The 10,833-nt window shown below is 46.0% G+C and overlaps 1 protein-coding gene across 2 annotated transcripts in view; it reads left to right on the top strand.

Moving 5' to 3' along the window:
• The first annotated feature begins 303 nt into the window (after nt 1–303).
• Nucleotides 304–10,833, top strand: part of SLC7A2 (solute carrier family 7 member 2) — a 574,284-nt gene continuing 563,754 nt past the window's right edge. The window contains exon 1 of one of the 2 annotated variants that reach the window (XM_069631574.1): nt 304–554. The gene's annotated coding sequence lies outside the window, so the exon portion shown is untranslated. The remainder of the gene's footprint in view (nt 555–10,833) is intronic. The other variant, XM_069631576.1, reaches the window with a different exon arrangement.

Below are 10,833 nucleotides of genomic sequence, written 5' to 3'. Positions count from 1 at the left end.
TCAAATCCAGTCCTTTTTTCTTTCCATGTTGGGATTTGTCTTTTTTTAAATTTCCATTTTAAAGACAGGCCTACAAGTCCCAAAATGCAAAAACACCAGAACTGGGCAAATATCTATCGAATGCAATATGTTGCCAAGTTGTGCCGTGAAAACAGTGTCCCCTGCTTCTGGCCTCCCTCAGCATTGGTTTGTGCTCTGCGGCGTCCTTCCCTCCCTGTGTGCCTGTCAGTGGAGGGATCGGTAGGCGCGCCCGCCACCGCCCTCTCTGCTTCTGTTTTTGACAGGAGGAGGGAGGGAGGGAGCTGGTGCTCAGCCTGGAACCTGAGCCCCGGGCAGCAGCCCTGCCTCTCGCACGTGTTGGGACTCGGAGTTAGGCTAGCTGCCGCAGCTCCCGCTGGCGCGGACGAGTTTCGGGGGCTCCCTCCAACACCGGAATTCCCTTCATTACCAATATCCCCCGAGACCCTGAGTAAAAGCTGGGAGGACCCGCAGGAGCCACCAGAGGGAGAAGACCCCGCACTGTGTAACCCTACCCTCCCGCGCAGACCCCCGCTGTAAGTGAGACGCTCGTCCCTGCGCTCCGCCAGTGTGTTGTTGTTTGCATGACGAGGTCAGGTTGTTCCAGCTCATGCGTGTGTGTGTGTCCCCGTCGGGACCGCCAAAGGGCACTTTCCTTGTAACTTCCATGTCGTCGCCTTGCTTTGCTTAGTAGTTTCTTCCACTGCAATTGAGGCTGTCACTTTCAGCAGAAACGAAAAGGCGGGCTCAGCAGAACATACACTGCACCTCCAACAAAAACCGAAGCAGACTCACTTCTTTTTGAAAGGCGCTTGGAGTGTGTTTGGGGAACGTTTTCTCATTTTCTTGCAGGACAAGCTGAACGTAACCCCAGCTGTCCCTCTTGAGGAGAGACAGCCAGGGGCGCAACGAAACCTACATTTAGGGGGACGGGGAGGGGCCACTTCGGAAAATAGGCAGGGCAAACTTGGAGGCTACTCCCCCACTATTCTACCCCGCCCCTCCAACCCCCCCCCCCACCCCACTATTTTACCCCGCCCCTCCAAACCCCCCCCCCCCCTGGTGTGGGGACCAACTATCAAATAGTATATTTTAAAGTGCCATATGCAGAGAGGAGATGGAAGTCTTTCTTGAAAGTAGCAGATTTAAAGTTTTACTGTTTGTTCAAGTACATTTTTCTGAACAAACACAGCAGGGGTGTTGCTAAGTCTGGAAAAGATCTGGGGCTATGCTAATGTCGGGACTGTCGTGACTCGGGGCTAGCTGGCCTTTTGGTTGTAGCCCCTGAGATTCTATCCGGGGTTACAACCAAAAGACCCGGGGCTATAGCCCCTAAACCCGCCCGCTCCCCTCCCGCAACGCCTCTGAAACACAGTAAAATGTTAACGCCGCCAGTTTACGGGAAATGCTTCCCTCCCCTCTCTGCCTAACAAAATGCAAGTGCACACATCCAGGGGTGCACCTACGCTAAAATGTATGCGGGGGAGGGGGCTAACCCTTGAAATGTTGGCAGAGGCGCTAACTTCAGAGATGGTGGAGTGGCAAACTTACTTGTGTAGGGGCAAATAACTTCATTACTCATTGTAATGAGACTATTCTAGTGCAGCTTCATAGTCTGGACCGCTCATGCAACTTCACTGGCTGGGAGCAACAGGGGAGAAAATGTAATGTTGCTTCTACCACAGTTAGTCCGCTATAATAGAATCTCTGGTGCAGTGACTGGCTGGTGAGACTGTCTGCCTGTCAAATCAAGTGTTAGGAGACTTGGGGTTGGCCAGTGCAGCAATAATTCGATTCCATGTGACAGTACTGGAGCCACTAGCAGAGGAGCACCAGGGAACAACAATGTGTCCCTGCACTTATTAAAACTGTCCTATTGTAAGGGTGTAAATGTAATCACTTATAAGCACTCCAATCTTTGCAGTTGAAGTCAGAGTGAAAAAGAAAAGGTCAGGCGCGCACTCTAGTTCTCAGTCTTTTTACTCCTCAAACTAGTAATAATAGGGTTTGATCCCAGCAATGTTCAAAAATACCAGGGTTAAATCCCAACTGCCAGTTCAAATGCACAATAGTTCTGCTCCTCCAAGTACTTTCAAGTCTCCAACTCTCTTCAGGGAGGTTGTGTTTATATTCAGCTGTTGCCAATTGCTTGTTTAATTACAGTCTCAAGGAATTCTGGTCTTTGTAGTGATGCCACAATGTTTTATTCAGGAGACCAGGAACTAACTCCCCTCCAAACACACACATTTTACCCAAAATTGTGGAATGGGGAAAAACCATGATTATGGCTCTTCAAAGCGAGGGCATGATAACCCCCGGTGCTGCTGCCTCCAGGACCTGGGCTTCCTGCAACAATAAGTACAAAAATAAAAGATCAGGAGCGCACTCTAGTTCCCAGTCTTTTTAATCCTCAAACTAGTAATAACAGGGTTTGATCCCAGCAATGTTAAAAAATAACAGGGTTAAATCCCAACTGCCACAGAATGTTCAAAAAGAAATATAGTAGGGTTAAATCCCAACTGTCAGTTCCAATGCACAATAGTTCTGCTCCTCCAAGTACTTTCGAGTCTTCAACTCTCTTCAGGGAGGCTGTGTTTATATTCAGCTGTTGCCAATTGCTTGTTTAATTACAGTCTCAAGAAATTCTGGTCTTTGTAGTGATGCCACAATGTTTTATTCAAGAGACCAGGAACTAACTCCCCTCCAAACGCACACATCTTACCCAAATTGGGGGAGGGGGAAAAACCATGATTATGGCTCTTCAAAGTGAGGGCATGATAACCCCCAGTGCTGCTGCCTCCAGGACCTGGGCGAAGTCAGAGTGAGATGACATTATTTGCCCGGGATCACACACTTACGCTAAACAGGGAAGCAGGGATTTTAACACACTCTTCAATCTGGGCACGGCCACCTTCTGCATGCTTTCCTATGCGGAAAGAGTGGGTGCCAAACTCAAACTGCCTGAAATTGACTGGCTGAGTGCTCCCCCATTGGTATGGATCAAGAGCTGTCCGCCGAAGGACGGGTGGATAATGAGGAAACTCCTTGTGATGCATACTGGGCAATTGGTGTTGTCGTCTATGCAATATAAATTGACAAGCCTAAATTTCCCCTTGTGATCTGTTTTAGTAAGTATGCCAACGCAAATGCTGCTTTAAATAATTTGGTCTCATAAGTACAGTTGTATATATCGTCCAATGTACCCAGCAATCTCAGAAGTTTCTTAAAATTCAATGGGCGTGTCGTGTCTCTTTTGTCACCTTCCAATTTAGCCCATCCTTTCGATGCGTATTTTACTAATGCACGGTGTGTTGGGTCCCTGCCCCTGTTAGTTACAAAATATGCTACTGCTTCAAGGTGTGATACCGTCCAAGATTTCTTTTTCTTATGTGTGTAAGCCCATTCAAATTGATTCACATCCTTTTCCCGTATCTCTGGCGTTTACTACCTCCTGTTATTTCTTTAAATGCAATGAGGCACTTCCTGTATTTTATCGCTGTTTTGGAAGCCGAAGCATTGTTTGCCAGATCCAGTAATACCAATCAATAAAAGTGTTTTCTGATAAAATCCATAAACCACAACACAAGTAATGCAACCATATATAAAATCCAGACAAAATATATAAAATCAGAATATTAACATTACGGGGGTACAGACAACATTAAAAACATAACAAATCGAAATTGGTCATCTACCAGATGTTTCCTTCTGTTAAATGACTTTCTTAAAAATTCCAAACATCCCCATGCAACAGCAATTGATTCATCGCATAATAGAAATATCAAAGCAGGTTGACATTGGTTAAAATTGGCTTCATTCCAATTTCATGATAAAGTGGGCAAAATAGAACAAAATGCAGAAAATCTTCTTTTTCAACTTTACAACCAGGACAAGCCGCACACTGCTCATGGCCTGCCCAGTTCTTCGTGTTGTCTCTGAGCCATAAAAGATAAAAACAGGCCCTCGTCAGTGCCCAGGGGTCTACAGTTTTGTTACTGTACAACAAATAAGGATGAATTACTTCTAAATGCGTAAGTAACAAGTGTTTTCTGTTTGAATCAGTTAAAAGCCCAGAAGTTTCCCGATTTGTCAAAATTAGGGTGCAAAACTCCTGCTTATACTTGTTGGACTCAGCTGATGATAATAGTGCAACAGGCCATTGCAAATGTGGGGCATTCAGCCGTGATAAACACTTTGAGACAAAGTTCAGCCATGGTATTTTTCGCCCAAAAGACCCCAACAGTAAGCCTCTAGTAATGCTATGAGTGAGGCTGGCTATTGAGTTTGACCATAGTGTGAGCCAGTGCAAAAGTGTTGCCATATACCAATCATCCTCTATGTGAGTGATACCCAGTTCTCTGTGTACAGCATAATTTGGGGCAGAACAGGGAAGGCCCAATCATTTTTTCATTACCCCATGGTGCTGCGTCATAGTTAGTCGCGACTTTAACTTGTACTCTGTAAACTGTCATAATGAGATTGATTGGCTAGCCCTGGCACATGCTCCTAAAGCGTGAAATGCCCCCCAAAGTCTGTTTCATTTTAATACTCTGTTTCTGTATGTGAAACAGCTCCCGCCAATTTTCGGTGAAACAAATGCCCAAGTAATCAAATGTAGACACCCGTGGGATGATGGCACCATTACTTAACATATTGCGCATTTGGATGTTCTTGCCTCCCCTTTGGGAACATGCTATCAATACTGATTTGCTGGTATTAACCGTTAGCTTCAAATCAGACGTAAAGTTAGTGCAAACATCTATTAACTGCTGTAGAGCTACCATGGATGCGGGCAATTAAAGCGGTGTCATTTGCGTACACTAATACAGGAGGGTGTTACCACCCACCCTGGGGTAATCTGCCTTCGACTCCACCAGAGCCCTGTTTAGACCATTTGTGTATAGTGCAAACAACACTGGAGCTATGACACATCCTTGGCGCACTCCCGGGGCTACCTCAAAATAGCCAGTGCATTGCCCCTGCTCCCCAAATCGAACACATGCTCTGGTGTCCTCATGGATGATTTGCACCTGCCATAGCATAGCCCTTTCCACTCTGTCAAAGGCTGTACTCAGGTCCATAAAGGCCAAATGGATCGGAGGACGCCCCAACCAAATATAGATTGAGTGCTTGTTCTCGAGTGCCCAAACCTGGCCTAAAGCCATATTGGGTTCCCGAGAGGATTTGACTTTGGAGAATCCATTCCTCTAGGTGTTGTACGACCTTGAAGGAGGTGTCCAGCAGAGAGATGGGCCTGTAAACCAGGGGGCTTCCCGGATCACCTTTTTTAAATATGGGGTATATAATCGCACTTTCCATTTTTGTGGATATACTCCTGATTCCAAGTAGGAATTAACACAGGTTGTCAAGAGTGGGACCCACAATTCCAGTTCCCCCTTAAATAAATCTGCAGGGACCACATCTGGGCCAGGTGCGTGGTTGTGTGATTGCTGTTTGACTGGTGTTTCCACCTCCTTCAGAGTCAAATGTAATGTGGAGCACCGATCACCTCCTTTGTATCTGGCTGCCTGGCCCTTGAACAGGGACATGAAATGGTCTGGCCATATTCTGGCTCCCACATAATTTTCCCTGTGTGTCTTTAGCCTCTTATATGCCGGTCCACCTGCAACAAAATCTCAGAATTTCTTGGAATCCTTATTGAAGGCAGCCAAGAGAAATTCTTCCCACACTGCCTTCTCCAAATACATTTTCCTGATTTACACTGACCTTTTGTAAATTGCCCTTGCCCTAATGACATCTCCCTTAGTGCTGTCCTTGTTACGTAAAATCACCTTCAGGGTACTCTGTGCAGTCCTGCATGTGTCGTCAAACCAAATCTTTGGTTTTCCTTTACCGGTTTTGAAATTGCGCTGAAATAGATCAGTCAGGGACCTCCAAAGTTTTTCTGAGCCAAGCACGATTTGGTATGGCTCACTATCATGAGCAAGAATGCCTATGATGTGATTTAGGTTCGTATACACTGCATTGTGTTGGGCCAATATCAGATCGCACTTTGCCCATTTTACCCTGCGTTTACAGTGTGGGCTGATTTCACATAAATCTAGTTGTTGGTGAACAACTGTGGGAGAATCGAGATGGTCCTGTTTTATGACCAGCCTCAGTGGGGAATGATCACTGGCAATTTCCTCTACAACTGTAAACTCCACGATATGATGCCAGTGTTGGAAATGCATACAAAAGTAATCAATTGTTGATGAACCTTGGGTGCTTGCAAATGTAATCTTGCCCGGTACATCTGAGTGTACACGTCCATTCAAAGAACGCAATCTCCAGACCATGAACCATGTGTTCAGCTTTAAGCCCCTTGAACACATCTGATCGTCAGACATCTGTGGGCGAGCAATCCCATATGCAAAGTCAGTGGGAATCCCATTACCCAATTTCACATTAAAGTCCCCTTCAAAACCACTACCATGTGCTCACTCACCAGATTTAGGAGTGTGGACTCGAACAGATCTTTTTATTACCCCTAGCTGGTTAGTTTCTGAGGCATGTGGGCTATTATAGAAATTCACCAACAGCAGTGTGTAACCCCGCTGGGGTGTCAACGCTACGTGTTGGAGAGTGAAGACATTCAATTCCTTTGCCTCAATATAATAGTTTAGGGATAATTTCATCAGGATTGCCATTTGCCTATAGCAGCAGCCTCTTTTGTTCTTACGCACTGGACTTGAAAATTAGACGTATCCGTCCAGGTGCACGGGTACCATAGCCCAAGTTTCCTGCAAAATAATCATGTCGTACGTCATCATGTATGACACTATGTCCCTCCTTTTAAATGTTTACGCTGCCGCTGCGATGTTCCAGCTGAGAAAGATAACACGCTCTGGGCAATGACCGGACTGTTCCATACTCAGGCGGTTAACCCCAAGTGGTTTAGAATTCTTTATTCAAAGGTCGATAGTTAGTCCAATTCCTCGATGCCTGCCAAGGTATCAAAATGGTTCGAGGTGATGATTCCCCCGCCCCCTATCCAGGAACCTCCCACGCCCCTGTTAGGTGGGCGGCTTACCCCACCCCTCCCCTTTGCCACCTCCCACCCAACCTGCTGTGGAATTATGGGGCTAGTGTGCAGGGAGTCAAATGCGGCTAGGGGGACGAAGGTACTTGTTAATCCTGCTTGGCAGACCACGAAGAGTAATATTAAGTGCAGAGATCAGAGAGTCCAACATGGCTGGGGCTACTGCTGCTGAGACGATCACACAGTCCCCCTCTCTCTCCGTTTAGGGGTTTTCCCTATCCAGGAGACCCTTCTTGCTATCAGTATAACCCTGGGATTGATCTTCATGCCGCGTAGGCGGGTGTTATTCCATTGAGACGTTTTATTTATTAGGGAGATTGTAGTTTCTTCCACCCCGTCCGCTAAACGGGGCACACCAGTTATAACTCCCACCAGAGGTGCTGCTTCAGGCGGGAGGACAATTACATCTTTGTTTTGCAACAGCAAATGCAGCAAGTTTGGGGGGGGTCATCTTTGGGCCTTTAGCACTTGTTACGTCACTCATACTTGATCCTGTCATGTTCTGGGGAGTGTGCACAGGGACTAATGGGGATATAGGCTACATATTCCTCTGAGCCTCATTCTGGGGTACCAGATGTGTCCTAATTACTGAACTCGAGGCCCTGACCCTTATAGTAGCCACACTGTTTATAGAGACCGCTTCTTTGAGTTCTAAGACATCCTTCTTCACCCCCCTAATTAAATCATCCAAAAGGGTCAGGGAAATGTTAAGAGAGTCTTCGAGTGATGTGATACCAGAGAGGAGGGGAGCCAGTTTCATGTCCAGCGCTTCTTCCAAGATTTTAAAGTCACTGGATACTGAATCCATAGAGCTATCATCCTGTCCAGGCGATGAACGGGAGACTTCTCTACCCTCAGCACCCCCTTCTAGTGCGCTTTGTCTAATAGAAACCGGGCCCAATGCAGGCCTGTTTGACAGCTGTGATGCTCCCACTCCCTCACTTACGTTAATACAGTAGGATAGATGTAGGTGACTGGTGTTGTTGTAGGGTGGAAGTGCCAATATGCCGTTCAGGTCGCTTGTGTGGGAAGATGCGTCTTCAATTGCCCTTTCAGTGTTCAAAATGTGCTCCTAAATGTTCCCTGCCATTTGTTTTAGATATTCATTCAGGGTAGTTTGGCGGGAGATTTGAGCCCCCTGAAACTTGGGACCAGTCTGGCTTGGTTTACGCTTTTTAGTTTTGTTCACAGCCGGGGGGAGATCTCTGGCTTTATGTTTAGTCATGGTGTAGCTCTAAATGTGTCAATTCCGCAAAGGTGCAAGCAATGAAAATGTGCAAGTGATGCAAGAGTGCAAATAATGCAGAGGTGCAAATAATGCAGAAGTGCAAGATGTGCAGATAGAATGCCTCTCCTTTGACCAGTGCATATGTTAATCTATTTCCGTGCATAGCACCGGTGAGTAAATGGTACATGATATGATATTATAACGTGCCTATACACAAGTGTTTCAAGGTGCGACAAATGTGCCAATTAATCGATCCTACCTAGGATAGTGTGTGGTGGCCTGCATCTACCCATCTACCCAACAACCGATCTAATATGGACCCTAGGCAGTTGTGCCGTATGCAGCAAGAGGTACTAAAAGGGTAATAAAAAGTTAAAAGTTTCAGACTAATGCTAGCCAAAGAATTACATTAAAATAGATTAAAACAGATAAAATGTTGCTACTAAAAAATGTAACCAAAAGTTAGCCAATTGACACATACAAGTTAATGGAAATTCATATGCAAAAAATAATTCTTAAAACGCATAAAATGTCAATTTCTAGAGGAAAAAATAGTCAATGTTGCATTAAATATTGTTAAAAATTGCCTATAAAATTAGACAAAACTCAGTCAGTGCAACGTGGGGTATTCCTGTGGCATCAGCGGTGGGACTGGCGATGGTGGTCATCCGGTCACAGTGCTGGGGGGGTGCACCCTTTTGGATTCCTGCAGCTGGTGGTGCAAGGTCAAGTCAAACATACTATTTGCAGAATATGATGGAGTTGAGGGTTTTAAGGATTGTGGGTTGGAGTTTTCTTCGGCTAGCTCTCGGATGGCTGGGTCTGCCCAGAATGTTACAAGCTAAGCGCCACCGCTCACTAGAGTCATGTGCACAATCGGGTCTTAAATGTGTATTGTGGCAGTGTCGGGAGAGACCAGGAGAAGCTTACAGGGAGTCGTGGGTGTTTGGCAAAGTTGTTTGGCACAGCTATATGCTACAGGTCGTGTGTGTCTTGTCTCTGTGGCTGTGTATTGTGGGGAGAGAGGTTGTAAGCTATGGATTCCCCACCCCTCGTCCTCCACATCCGAGCGGAACCTGAGTCGTACCCCCTCGTTCGGGCCACACAATATGGTTTTATACGCCTTATCCCTGGTCACCGATGGGGACGATGACAGTGCGCATGAGCTGGGAATACTTACCAGAGCTGTAGCAAGGCAAAGGTAATACACCTTTGGGTGCTTAAAATGGCTTCCTCATGGACCCCACACGTGTGGCACCCAACCCTGGTGTGAGTTGTGTTGGTGTGTAGATCTCTTTCTTTGCCCCCGCCGTTGTACCGCAATCACCTCTGGTACTTCTGTCATCTGGTGGTCTGCGTCCGGTCTGAGACACCTGCATGTTCCCCACTAACGGTAACACAAAGGATCAGCAATGTAATTTTCTTTGCCAGCAATATGCTATGATTTTACCTCAATATCCGACTTTAGTGCCATCTTCTGTCATTGCACTTAGCACCCCCATTGAAGTTCCTTAAAAATGTCACCCCCATCGCAAAGTCCTTCTCACCATTCTTTCCGAGCCTTATATGAAAGTACTCTTTTGTCTGCCTTTTTGTCTTTAGTGCAATTATTCTTGAGAATGTTTGCCCTTGTGGCACTACCCTGCCTGATCAAATGAACTTTGCCTGCTAGTGGCTGCAGTTCTTTTATTGTTGCCTCCTCCTTACTTGTCAATGTGGCAATTGCTGCCAGTAAGTCTTCTACCATTCCTTTAGGGATGCAGCATTCCAATTTTATCGAATCAATTTCTATACCTAGGTAAGAATTGATGTGCAAAGGGCCGACTGTTTTCTCGTGTGCCAGTGGGATGCCCCATTCTGCAGTTAGCCCTTTAAATTTCTCCAATGCCAGTGCACACATTTCTGACCCTTCTGGAGCTGTGAACAAAAAATCATCCAAGTAATGGATGACCCCGGCCTCTGGCATGGATTTCTGAAATGCCCATTGAAGAAATCATCTCAGCTTTTCAAAGACGGCACATGATATGTGTAAGGAACTCATGGTGGCAACAGTGAAGACAGACACAAGTGATCACAGTTCAAGGGTGTATATTAAACTTTATATGCGGGTTGGAAAAATGCCTAATCTAACCCTAAATCTAAGATGGGGGCAGGCTACAACCATCAAATAATAATAAGGCAGTCCTAGTGGTGTCTTGTCAAATAAAAGGGCCTATACTAAGGAAACCCTATTGCCAATCCTTACGCTAAATACAAAAAGAGTGTGGAATAAGGTTCACAAGAAAGAAAGAAGTGCTCACAAATGATAAGTCAGAATGTGGTCAGGGGTCTCCCTTCCCCATGTTTTGAGCAAGGGACAAGGCGGGACTCCTGAGCACAGCACACGCTCGAGCTTGTCCAGCACGAGACAACAGTTCCGCTCTCCGGTATCAGGACCTCCAGTGGTCAAGTCTCTTTTGTACAAAAAGTCCCTGGCTTCTAAGGACCTGGTGCAGTCAAAATATCAAACAAAAGTTTCTTTCCGTATGCATGTTGGCTGATGAAT

The sequence above is a fragment of the Ambystoma mexicanum genome, chromosome 6q (assembly GCF_040938575.1).
Source record: "Ambystoma mexicanum isolate Mex_15411 chromosome 6q, UKY_AmexF1_1, whole genome shotgun sequence".
Lineage (NCBI taxonomy): Eukaryota > Metazoa > Chordata > Amphibia > Caudata > Ambystomatidae > Ambystoma > Ambystoma mexicanum.
This window is presented reverse-complemented; position numbering and strand designations above follow the sequence as displayed.